Here is a 13664-nt window from a genome sequence, read left to right on the forward strand (position 1 = left end):
GTCACTTGGGAGAGACATATTTTGAGGAGTCAACATGTTGTGTGGACCGTTGAGATCGATTTTTCTCTTCCCATTGTGTGGACATTGTTGAGCGTTTTGTGAAGCTTTGAAAGAATGGAGGGGTTTTGATGGAGAATATTTTTTTTTATTGAATTTTTAAAAAAAATTTAAGATTGACATTTTATAACAGGTTTTACATGGAAAGAAGGTTTTTCTTCTAGTTTGACGATTTCTTTTTCTTGGGAGATGTTTCTATTGGAAAGATGGAAGGAAAGACGATTCCCACATTGAAGAAGGTTCATGAGAAACTCGTACGGATCTTGGTTCTCTTCTCGAGCCGATATATCATACGGAATCCGGGACATGTTTTGCAATCGCTCCAGTTCCTCCTCGTATTTTTGCTTGCTCGCCAATTTCATGCGGGGACGAAACTGGTCCAGAATATACAATCCCTGGGGTGGAGTCACTCGAGAAAAAGCGACATATTGCTGAAATCGATTAAAAGGTCCGTGCATGTAAATTGCGATCGACGGAAAGGTGGCTCCTTGGGCTTTATGAGCCGTAATCGCTTCGGCTAACATCAAAGGAAACTGTTCGCGATAAAATGCGAGTCTTTTCGTCGAACAGGTGTCAATACGAATGGAGACGCGATCGATAGGAGCTAGACTATTGGAAAATTGCAGCCAGACACGCGTCACAACTCCGTCTTCATCCTGGTCTATTTGGTGTAGTGTTCCAATCGCTCCATTCATCCATCCTTTGGATCTGTCGAGCGTTTTAGTCAATTGATATCGCGCTCCTCTTTGTAAATGGAGGACGGATTCGAGATTCGCCATCTGAGATCGATGTAAATGTCGACTCCGTTTCATCATCCTCTTCCGCAATTTTTCGCTCTCGGAATAAATCACGTCTCGAGCCAGACACGAACAGTACGTCCCTCGGGATTGGAGACGTTTCATATTATATTTCTCTGCATCCTTGCTCGAAAAACAGAGAATAATAGCTTCGCGAGGAATTTCGTCGAAACTGCGAACGCGGGACTGAAAAAATGCCACATCGTCCGGTTCTAAAAAGTGATTTCTCGTTAAACGATCGAGTCTCTCCTCGTAATCCAGAGAGAATCGCATACATTCGACTAGTTCATAGTAGAGCGTGGATTGAGGCGTCCACCACCCTTCAGAATAAAAAATGGGCGTGTCGCGAATCGGTTGGAGCTGCTGCAAATCTCCGAATTTAATCATATGCACATTCCCAAACGGCTTATCCGGCACATGACACAATTGTCGAAGTTGCTGGTCGAGGCGCGAAAATAAATTGGATCCGATCGTGGAAACGTCATCCAAAATCACCATCCGTAAAGGAGCATACAGGGGTCTGTAATAGTCTAAAGTCTCTTGGGTCAGAGGTCGAAGAAAAGTCCCGTTCATTTGAAGACGCAGGGCATGATGCAAAGTATCTCCCGTAATGTAAACCGCTCCTTGAGCACTGAGTGCGAGTTTGAGAACCGAGCACGCTTCGCTAAAAAGTGGCGTTCGAATCAGAGTTTGGTATAAAGCTTGGATCAGGAAAGATTTACCCGTTCCGGCAGATCCTTGCACAATAATATCCAGAGGAGGGGGACGTTTCGATTCAGGTAACGCGTAATAGGTGTACAAACGGACGAGAACGTAGATCAGGAAATTGTATTGCTCTTTATTACATTGTCGAATACATTTTTGATAGGCTTCTTCGGACCACATATCCTTATACTGCAAATTCGTATAGCTTTCCCACTGCTTGGGAGGAAGATGTTTCTTTCGCTGTCGGGAGTTCTTTTTAAGAACAGCATAACGTTCCCTTTGAAGTATTCGTTCTCGCTCTCGATTAGCTGAATTGCTTCGCCAGCGTCGTTTCTGTTCACGCTTTCTTTCCCTAAGACGTTCTCTCCTGGATAGGCTCATCGTGACACCACTCAAAAAAGGTGAAGTGTGTGTATGAAAATCACTTCCTTTAATTTTTATATATATATATACTTTTTGAGGAGGAGGAGGGATGTGAAATGACCTCGTCTCGAAACGAACCAATAGCACTTCGAGAAGACTTGGAACGAGATAGGTTTCTTAGAGAGAGAGAGAGGGACACAAAAAAATATATAAAAAATCAGAATGATTTATCCGTCGACCTGTGGGCTAAAAGTAAACAAACAAAATTTGAAAAGGTCAAGGTGAACTCACTGAATTCATCTTAGAAATCAGATAGGAAAAAAAAATGAGGGTACCCATGTTTCCTCTTCAACAACATAGACTCATCTAAAACGAAACTCGGAATGCTTACACAAATAAACAAGAATCCATTCTTAAATAAAAATGGGGACGTCTTGTCGATCGAGTCGACTGGAAAAAATTTGTGTAACTCTGAAAAAAAAAAACTTTTGGTTAATTTTTATCATGTCTTCTAGACATGATAAAAATTAATGAACCCCCTTTTTGTCTGGGAAGGATGTCTCACTCTTTCTAAAAATAGACCATCACTCACTCTTTCTAATGGGAACCATTCCAAGAATGAGTCATGGTTTGTTTTTTCGAATGGGTGAGACATCCTTCCCAGACAAAAAGAGGGGACAGTTAATTTTTATCATGTCTATAAGACATGATAAAAATTAACCAAAAGTTTTTTTTTTTTTTTTTTAACTCAGAAATTTTTTTCAGATTTCTGAGAATTTTTTTTTTCTAGTCGACTTGGCTGGACAAGACATCTCCGGATTCTTTCTGGAATGGACTCTATGATCTATTTAAACATTTCGAGTTCCGAGTTTCGCTTCAATTGAGTGTGAGCCGTTTAAGAAGAAGAAACCATCCTGTGACTGGATAGAGAGAACTATTCCTTTTTCCATTCACCCATTGTGTTGAACCGTTCAGATATTTGCTTTTATTAATATTTTTTTTCCTAACCCACCCGTCTTTAAACAATGGAATAGTTTGAAAGGGTCAACCCATTTTATAGATATCAACCTCATACCCTCATCTCAACGGGTCTCGAGTGGGAGGAGGAAGGAGCAGGCGACGAGAACTAAGCATGTCTGTTTATCGAGTAGACGCATCGGGGAAAGAACGATACCCGACCGACCCCCAACATCCTCATTACGAATTATACGTTACGGATCCTGAAGGAAATCCTATCTTGGCTCGAGACGAAAACGGTCATGAGTATTACGCGGTAGATTTAAACGGAAACCAATACATTTTAGCTCCTCGACGGTATGCCCGAACGGCTTTTGGACGAGAATACTACCCGAAATTTCAAAATGGGGACGAGTATTCGCTTTATACGTCTGTTTTATTCCCTTATGCCAAAGACGAATCGGGGCATGAAATGTATCCTAAAAAGGCGGATGGAGTCGAATATTGTTTAACGGCCGGCGATCGAATTCGTTATGCTCGCGATGCTTGGGGAAACGAGTTTTATCCTCGAAGAGCGGATCAGCAAACGGAATACCTCTGTGAAGAAGTGGGGTATGCGAAAAGAGCCGACGGATCCGAAACGTATCCTAAATTTTATATCTACACTTCTGGTTAAGATCTCTCTCTATCGAAAGAGAAGAAAATAATAAAGAGTGTGTTACTGCAATGGAGCATTCTGACGCGGAACCTGTTTCGTATTCCATTTGGTGTGTGAAATGCCGAGCCAAGACCGATACGGTCGACGTCCACTATCGCATGTCGAAAAATCGACGGCCGATGGTCACGGGAAAATGTCAGGCGTGTGGAACCAAGAAACAACAGTTTATTACAAATGCTTCCGTTCCACCTGGAATTCAGTTCCTGGATGAGGAGGAAGAAAAAGGAAAATGTTCCGAGTAAGAAGAAACAAGTATATTCGAATCAAAAATTGGAAAAAGATGGATCTTACTATTATCTGCTCTCCTAAAGCGGGTGGTTCTCCTTTACAGTTTGGTATACAGACGGATTCGCATAATCCGATTCCAAGACTCGTGAATTTTCCTCAACCGGCAACTCCACCCTTAGATACTTCTTCTTTGAATGAGTTTTCTAGCATTCTGAAAGAATATCTAAACGTCTCGAGAGAATTGATTCTTCCCCTGCATCGAAATGTTGAAGAAAAGAGCTCTGAATGTGGAAGCAAGGACACGGATCCAAAGCCAAATTCGGAGGGTTGAAAGGGATAGGTGAAAGTCCATTATTAAAAAAAACAATGGTCATGTCATGTCTTGTCGATCGAGTCGGCTAGAAAAATTTCTCTAGAAAAAAAAAACTTTGGTCAATTTTTATCATGTCTTAAGACATGATAAAAATTAACTCTCTCTTCTTTTTTGTCTGGGAAGGATGTCTCACCCTTTCTAAAAATAGACCATCACTCACCCTTTCTCAAGGCAATTATTCCAAGAATGAGTCATGATCTATTTTTAGAAACGGTGAGACAACTTTCCTAGACAAAAAGGAGGGACAGTTAATTTTTATCATGTCTAGAAGACATGATAAAAATTAACCAAAAGTTTTTTTTTTTTTCACTCAGAAGTTTTTTCCAGAGCTCTGAGAATTTTTTTTCCCAGTCGACTCGATGATCCAAACGACAAGACATCCAAAATTGTTTCTAGAAGAAACTCTCGCTTCTCTATTTAAACCCCTCGCGTTTCCAACTTCAGATCCGTGAGTGCTGTGCACTCAACCTAGATACGCGCTTCTCCTCCCTCCTGGAAAGAGCCTTTTTTTTCTGAGCTCTTAGCATTTTTCTCAGCTTCATTTCCATTCTCCAGGTTTCTGTCTCCTCCTTTCCGTTAACACTGCAAAATTTCTAAATTTCTCATCACTCGGAGCTTGGAAATCTGTCATCAAGAAAACATGACATAGCTCTGCTTTCAAGGAGTCGGTTTAGATTCGTCAGGATCATGGCTGATTTTCCATGACGGCTCTCCAACCTCAATATTAGAGTTTGAAAGGAATAAGGTAAAAAAGTTCGTCCTAGATATCCAACGAAACGTAAAAAGAGCGACGAGGATCTAAAAAAGCTACGACCCTTTCCAGAAGGGGAGGGAGCAATGGATATTCAGATGAGTCCACAGCATCAACTGCACGAAAATGAAACGACTTCCGCAGATAACAGAATGTTCGAGATGTCTGTCGTCGATCAAGTCAGCTGGTAAAATTTTCTAAGAGCTGAGAAAAATGTTCGCATACCTTCACAGAAATTCTTTCCAGGAGGGAGAAGTGTGTATACAGGTCGAATTCACAGCACAGACTGAACTGAAGTTGGAAACACGAGTGGTTTAAATAGAGAAGGGAGAGTTCCTTCTAGAAACAATTTGGATCTGTCTTGTTTGGATCATCGAGTCGGCTGGGAAAAAATTCTCAGAGCTTTGGAAAAAATTTCTGAGTGATAAAAAAAAAAAAAAAAAAAAAAAACTTTTGGTTAATTTTTATCATGTCTTCTAGACATGATAAAAATTAACTCTCTCTTCTTTTTGTCTGGGAAGGATGTCTCACCGTTTCGAAAAACAAACCGTGACTCATTCTTGGAATAATTGCCATGAGAAGGATGAGTTTTGGTTTCGTTTTCGAAACGGTGAGACATCCTTCCTTGACAAAAAGAGGGGACAGTTAACAAAAAGGTTTTTTTTTTTTTTTTTTTTTTTTTTTCAGAGCTCTGAGAATTTTTTTCTCCCCAACCAACTCTCAATGGACTAGACGATAAGTTTTTAAGAATGGACGTTTTGTTATTTATGCAGATATTCCGAGTTTCGCGTCAGGTAAATGCGCGCTCACCTTAGATTGGATTCCCTTCAGACAGGTCTAGAGATTGGATAACCCATCAAGAATTCTTCGACAGGTTTTTGGAAAAAGAAATCGTCAAGAAGTGAGTATTGATTTTGATATTTTCTTTTCAACCTTGGGTCAGTTTCTAGTACATTCCTATACTAATTCCATTGTATTTAAAAAAATAATGTCAGCACGGACTGATCTGACCCGAAACGCTTGCCCATCCAGTTGGCTGGAGGGAGGGAAAAAAAAGAAATTTGTTGTGAAGGATATGTCAGTTTTTTTCTAAAAATAGATTTCTAAGAAAAGAATGAACCTTTGTTGGAAATCTATTTTTAGAAACATGTCTAGACAACATGTTGACAAGAAAAAAATTCTTTTTTTTTCCTGAGAGCGAAATGATTTTTTTCTTTCCACCCACTTTTCTTATTCTTTGGGAGGAAGGAAGAACTTCCCTCCCCCCCGCCTTTTTTCCTCTAGTATTTATATAGATCCGAGTTTTTCTGCCTACAGGGTTCATTCTCGTTCTTCCTTCTCAACCGAGCAAAACTAAAATGTCGACCGATGCCGTTGCAGTTCTACCTACCCTGGTGGAAATAACGCCCGTCTGTCATCTCGAAGTAGCTCATCAATGGGAACCTCTCTCCCGTTTCGAGGAATGGTTTCGGGACCCGGAGCGTATGGAACAAATAGTCCAAGAAACCATGTGCTATTTATCCTGTTACGATGGTAAAATCCTGCATTATTTTTCGTCCATCGAAGTTTTCAAGCACTTTGCTTTCCAATCGATGATGGAGGCAGGAACCTTCCGCTTACACGCTTATCTGCGATGGGAAAATGTGATCGCCGTCGATGCTGGAACCTTTTTAAAACTGTTTTACGTTTCACCCGAGTGGGTTCATATTCTTCAAACCGGAGAAGCTTCTATCCGTCTTTATGGATGGGAAATGGAATCAGAAGCCGACGGGTATCGTATGATTCCCTATCGACTGCGAGCTCGCTCCGTGTACATTATTCACGGACCTCTTTACTACCAACTCCAATTTCATGACAAGACGGTGTTTGCCGTAGACGCCCTCTCCAGGAAGAAAGTGGAGCCTATACGAGCGTTGCATCCTGGACAGCATTTTCAATTCCCTGCTCGCGAGGAAGAAAGGAGAAGGAAAAGATCCAGAAGGAGGAGACACCTAAAGAGGTACTAAAAAGAAGTCGGAAGGTAGAAGCATATTTGTTTTTCATTAACGGAAAAAAAACTGTGGATCATTCTTTGTATATTTCTTGGAAAAAAAAAGAAAAGACTAATAGTTATAATAGAGGGAGTTAGGAGGGACCCTATCTATATATAGCTCTCTATATAAATCGGAAGCGTCAACAGGACGGTCCACCCAAAACAATCTATCCTATCTTTCTCAGAGCAGAGTGGAAGAAAGGCCAAGATGCGTGGACTCATTGGAAGCAAAATTCGAGTGGTTTAAATAGATAAGTGAGAAAAGATTTTGAGAGGTGTTGTTTTATGGATGGAGCTGGCTGGGAAAAAAATTGGCAAAGCTCAGAGAAAAAATTCCTGAATTAAAAAAAAAAAAAAAAAAACTTTTTGTTAATTTTTATCATGTCTTCAGACATGATAAAAATTAACTCTCTCTTCTTTTTGTCTGGGGATGATGTCTCACCGTTTCGAAAAATAGACCATCACTCATCATCCTTTCTAAAATAATAGAATTTCAAGAATGGGATATGTTCTATTTTTCGAAACGGTGAGACATCATTCCCAGACAAAAGGAAGAGAGAGTTAATTTTTATCATATCTATAAGACATGATAAAAATTAACCAAAATTTTTTTTTTTTATAACTCAAAAATTTTTTTCCACAGCGCTGAGAAATTTTTCCCAGTCGACTCACTCATCCAAACAAGACATCTAAAATTGTTTCTAGAAGGAGCTCTTATTTTTTTCTATTTAAGGAACTCGAGTTTCGGCTTCCCATCAATCTGTACTGTGCATTCAACCTGGATACCCATTTTTTGGAGATAGGGGGGGAAACTTTCGCACTTTTTTTTCCTGAAACCCTCTATGGATCAGAGAATCTCACACATATCCTCCTCCGTGGATCGAAATGGACTGACCGCCATATCTGTTTTAGATAATAGTTTTGAATTTTCCACCTCCTCCCCAAGATTGGACTATCTCAATATTTTTTTAAAGAAAAACGAAATTATTTTTTATGATTATTCTACAATTTTTTCTTTCCCCCCCACTCTTTAAGAAGAATAAAAACATAAAGCACATTGAAACAGTTCCGATAAATTTTGAAACTGAAAATCCATCACCTTGTTCTCCACGGGACTAAAATAAGTTTCCCCGGTCTGAGAATCTTCTTGAATTTGAAGAGGTTCTCTCATCACACTCTGAAGCCAGGTCGAAAAGAGGAGAGCGTCTGGACCCAAATCGTTGAGCAGTCTTTCCAGGGAATCGAAGGTGATAAAAGGGGTATAGCGGAGAATCCGGCTGGGGCGGTCCGACGTATCGATCCAGAGATCCGTCGTTAAGGATCGGTAAGGGCGAAAAGGGGCTCGAGAGATCCATTGCTGAATAGTCTGTTGATCTTTCGGACTCATCCAAGTCCCTTGCTGGGAAAGGCAAGTCACGAGTTCCGATCCTCGAAAATAGAGCGTGCCCGACCCCAAGTAAAACGTGAGGGGAATTGTCTTGGCGAAACGGAAACGAATCGCGAGGGAAAAAGACTCTCGCCGTAACCACTCCATGGCATTTGGTTTTCTCTCTCTCTCTCTCTCTTTCTCCTGAGGACGAGATGGAAAAAAAAAGAAGACAACTTTTCTCTCGGCTTCTTTTATATATAGGAAGAGAGAGGGGGGAGGGTTCTCGAAAAGACTCATGGGAAATTTCTTCTTCTTCTTCTTCTTTTTGGGGTAGGTGGGAGGAACTTGTTTTTTTTGGCGGAGAGAATGCGTCGGATGACATCCCGAGACATTTTAAAAAAGAATAGATAGAACGGGTTCTTCAAATGGGAAATGCGTGGTGGCTAAGGGATCTTATTTTAAAGAATATTATTACCATTCTTCGAGGGTGAGACGTCTTACCATTAAGTCAGGTAATCCGAGATGATGAGCATTCCTTTTGACATGCCTCATATGTTTTCTAATAGTTATGTAACATAAATTTTCCAGGCTAAGAATACGTGGTTCAACAGCATAATTGAGTAACCGCATATTTTCCTCTTCCAATTTTCCATTTTTTCGCCAGCGTTCTAAAACTGTTTTGGGATCGCAACACCGGACATTTGCACCAGCAAGCAACAACATATCCACGATGAGTTTGCATCGTAATTGACAAGCATAGTGTAAAGGGGTAAAACCAAAAATATCATGTTTGTTCATGTCGCATCCAAGAAGAATCAGTTGCCGAACGATATCATCCATTGAGAACAAAATAGCGAAATGTAAAGCATTTCTTTTCGTTAATCTGTGTTCATAAAAAACGGGTGGTTCCGCGTTTATTATTAATTTTGTGAATATCCATTGATGAAAACTGTTAGAAAAACTCATATTGAATTCAACTCTATTAAATTTACGCGTAGCTTCTTTGATAGATAGGTAGGAGATATCCTTAAATTCTTCACTGGACGGGGTTCTTGAGAAGAGAGGGTAGAACCATGTTGGAGAGCACACACTCATTCTAAAAGGAAACACGGATTGAACTAAAGCGAAACTTGGAATGCTTAAATAGATGAGCGATAGTCCGTTCTTAAAAAATTGGATGGTTTTGTCCATCGAGTTGGCTGGGAAAAATTTCTGAGAGCCAAGAAAAAATATATAAGCCTTTAAAAAAAAAAAAAACTTTTGGTTAATTTTTATCATGTTTTAAGACATGATAAAAATTAACTCTCTCTTCTTTTTGTCTGAGAATGATGTCTCATCCTTTCGAATATGTTTCTAAAAATAAATTTCCAAGAAAGAAATGAGTCGTTCTATTTTTAGAAGCATATCGAGACAACAGGTTATCAACATCATTTGAAAAAGAGGGTATAGTTAATTTTTATCATGTCTAAAGACATGATAAAAATTAACAAAAAGGTTTTTTTTTTTTTTTTTTTTTTTTTTTAAGGTTAAAAATTTTTCTGAGAGAAATATTTTTCCCAACGACTTATCTTTTTTACTCCTACCTACTTTCATTCCCCCTCTCACTCTTTCTCTATATAAACGATTGCAGAAGGAATCGCGGCTCATTTTCTTGAGCAGATAGGTCGAGAATAGATGGCTACGGGAGACTTAATCATGACGTGTGAAGACGATGATGAACCCTGTTTGGACTTGCAACCTTCTTCGCCTTTATATGAATGTGTTTCTTCGGAGAATGAGTATATCACGTCGTGGTCTGATATATCGCCAACTCCTTCTCCTCCACCTGTCCGCCGTAGGATCAAAAAGAAGAAACCTAATCCAATTCGTGATACTCCTTCTCTGAATTTAAATCCGCCGTTATCGCCCATTTCGTCTTCTCCCTCTCATTATTCAGAAATAATGGACCAATCCTTTCCACCACGCATGCGTTCTACAATCGAAGATCTTCCCTCCTCATCTCATTCTACTTCTTCTACTAAAAAAAAAAGAAATATCGAACTGAAATTCATCCGAGTGTCATAGGTGTGCTGGCCATCACGTCTGATGGATACACTCTGAAAAACAGTGTCCGGTTTGCCTCTAGAGACATGAAAACGTATCGACCGCATACCAAATGGATTCAGCAATTGAATGAGGATCTGCGAAAACTTCATATTCAAAGACTGTATGTCGCGAATGAACATTGTCGAAAAAAAATTTATCAATTGCTCCGTGTTGAATCTGTATGGACAGTAATCTATAAACCTTCTCGTCGTCCACAGCAATGTGAGTATTGTGGAACGAAATATTGTCATCGATTTATGGCTATGATCGCCCTGCAACAAATAGTGAAATATGGTGTCAATAAATATATTCATTGAAGAACCAAATGAAGTATCTTTTTTTATAGATGATGATTAGTATTTTGTCCAACCTCCTCTGTGTTCTATGACAGATGCAATTCGTCGAGGCATGGACGCGATTAATGTTTCAAAATAAATTTCTTCCAAACTATAAAAAGCATCGCGGACCAAGTCCCATAATTCCAATCGGTTTCGAGCTACCCGATTCGCTAATCGACGTTCTAATTCCGCCCAAACATTTTCGACGGGATTCAAATCAGCTCCTTTAGGAGGCCAGTCTTCGACCATAGGAATTTCATGTTCTCGAATCCATTGTGTGACGCGTAAACTCGTATGGATCGGAGAGAGATCGTGCATAAACAAGAGACGGTGTTCGGTGATCAAAGGGTTTAAAGAAACATCGGGAGGTTGACTATGATCGAGAAGCACCGGCTCTAAAATATTAGAGAGGTAATAGTCGGCATTTAAATGCTGGATCCCGATTCGACGGATTTGGTTGGGAAATTTTCCGCACATGCACATCCAGACACTGAGATTAAAAGGACCGGAACGTTGACGGCCTTCTAACGCAGAAGAAAAATAACGTTCGTCTTGATAACGCAGGACCTGTCGAGGCCGCCATACGCGAATAGGACCGTACCCGATCGAACTGAATACTTTCTCATCGGAAAATATAATCCGGGACCAATCATCGACCGTCCATTCCGCACGCTGAGAAGCAAAGTCGTAGCGTCGTTGACGATGAATCTCCCGCAAATAATCTTTTCGGACGGGGATGCGCGACACTAATCCTTTTTCTTTTAATCGTCGACGAACCGTTTGAGCGGTGCAAGGCACTTGTAATCGACGACCAATATCCGTCGCGGGTAAAAAGGGATCACCCGTCGACATTTCAAAAATACGTTGATCCATTTCTTGGGTCGTGGCTCGAGGTCGGCCGGATTTGTGTTTGGTTTGATAGTTCTCCTCATTTTCCGAGGAGCGGGAGATCCAATATTGAACTGTGGAAGGAGCGACATTCAAGTGTCGAGCAATTTGACGAACCGTTTGCCCTCGTTCATAATACGAACGACGAATTTCCCGTCTTATTTCAATAGGTGTATACGGCATGATAAGAATAAGAATAATACAAGTAGGATCTTGGTTACCATGTTCCTTGATTTCATTTCAACGTGTCACGGTCCCGATAAAATCGTAGCAGGTGTCAATGGTCAATTGCAGTGCACGGAATGTGATCAAATTCAAGATGCGTATGCTTTTATTTTACAAGCGTCCTTTCCTGATGACAGTGATCCGTTCTTATCGGCTCGTCTAGCTCGAGAATATGCGAATTGGACGGGAGATTTGAACGTACCCTGCACATTTCCTCTCATAGGGATTCCTGGTATTTTACCGATCCGTAATGTTTCCGTCACGTTACGTATTTTATTAAACGGGATTCGATTATTACAATGCGTGAATGCCCCTTTTCGATCCCAGGCCGAACCTTTTGAATCGTATGAATCGCTCGAACGGTTCATGATCTAATACATGGACGAATACGCCCAGGATATTGAAAAAATCGCCAACGAAGAGAATCACTCCCAAGTCGATAAAGCGGCTCTGCACGCTCTTTTCACCAACATGAAATCGCTCATGGAAAATGTCCATCAAGACGATGACCAACCTTTCAATTTCTTAAGTTATTGTCACAAAGTCCTAGCTCCCTACGTAAAAATATGTGACGGCGACGATGCTTCGTTCCTTCTACCTCCTACTTCCGAGGATGTTGAAAAGGATCCTGCTTATCAATTATGTTTGGAAATGAAAGCCTCGAATCAAATTCGGGCTCGTTATTCTCCTTACACGACCCTATTTGATCTTGTGCACGTCATGATTTATTGCAATTTATGCCGGAACGAACTCAACGTGGTGGCGAATTTCGTGTTTGAGTTTGGAGTTCGCATTTGTCGTCGCCCCTTCTTCTTCAAAGAATCGTTCTTGACCCAGCAATTGCGAAAACTGGTCACTTCTCAAATTACGTACCATCGGAATACAGAATTCTACTACCTCCTTCGAGAGATTCAACAAGGTGGCACGTGCGATGCCTTATCACTAGAATTTATTGAAAAAATGAGTCGAATCGAAACCTTTTTAGCGAAAGTGTTCCTAGGAAAAGCGGATGATCGAATAAAGCAGTTTGCGTTCAAACAAAATTTCCCCTACGTCCTGTTTGTTCCGAAAGAAGACGAAGAGACGACGAAAAAAGCCACCCAAATTGATGAGTACCTCGGATATCTTTTCGGGACCGGGTTTATTATTTCCAAGCTCAAAGGTAAAGGATTAGTGAAAGGTTCGATCGCGACGGGTAAGAAATTTTACCTTCTTGTACAGAAAGTGGCCTTGAAAATACGCGAATTTGAAAAATCCGACGAAGAAATTTTCTGGACGATGGAAATGGTGAAACTGTTCTTATGTTCCGACGGGTATATGGAAAAAGAATTGAGAATGTTACTCAATGTAGCGACGAAGGAATCTCAAGTTCCCTCTCCTCAAGAAATATGTCAAGGAGGAGGAGGAAGAAGAAACGAAGATGGCGAAGAGATGGATATGTCATAATCAAGTAAATCATTGGGAAAAATGGCAGACGCAGAGGAAGAAATCTGTGGAATTTGCTTGAAGGCCTCCAAAGAAACGAAACGCCATAAAGTCTACAATCTCGATTGTGAGCATTCCTTTCATATTAAATGTATAAAGAAATGGATTCGAGAGTATGGTAAAAAGAAATGCCCGACCTGTCGGACTCGTATCAGCCAGGATGATATGCTCTATTTTACCAGCGGAACATTGCAAATGGAACATTTAAGAATAGATTTGGATGAAGAGGAGGAGGAGGAAGAACCAGAGGTGGAAGAACCGCCAAGGCAACGACGAAGACGAAGACCCGAAGA

The sequence above is a fragment of the Stegodyphus dumicola genome, chromosome 9, assembly GCF_044657685.1.
Source record: "Stegodyphus dumicola isolate Sdum_Otavi_A_Nest chromosome 9, ASM4465768v1".
Lineage (NCBI taxonomy): Eukaryota > Metazoa > Arthropoda > Arachnida > Araneae > Eresidae > Stegodyphus > Stegodyphus dumicola.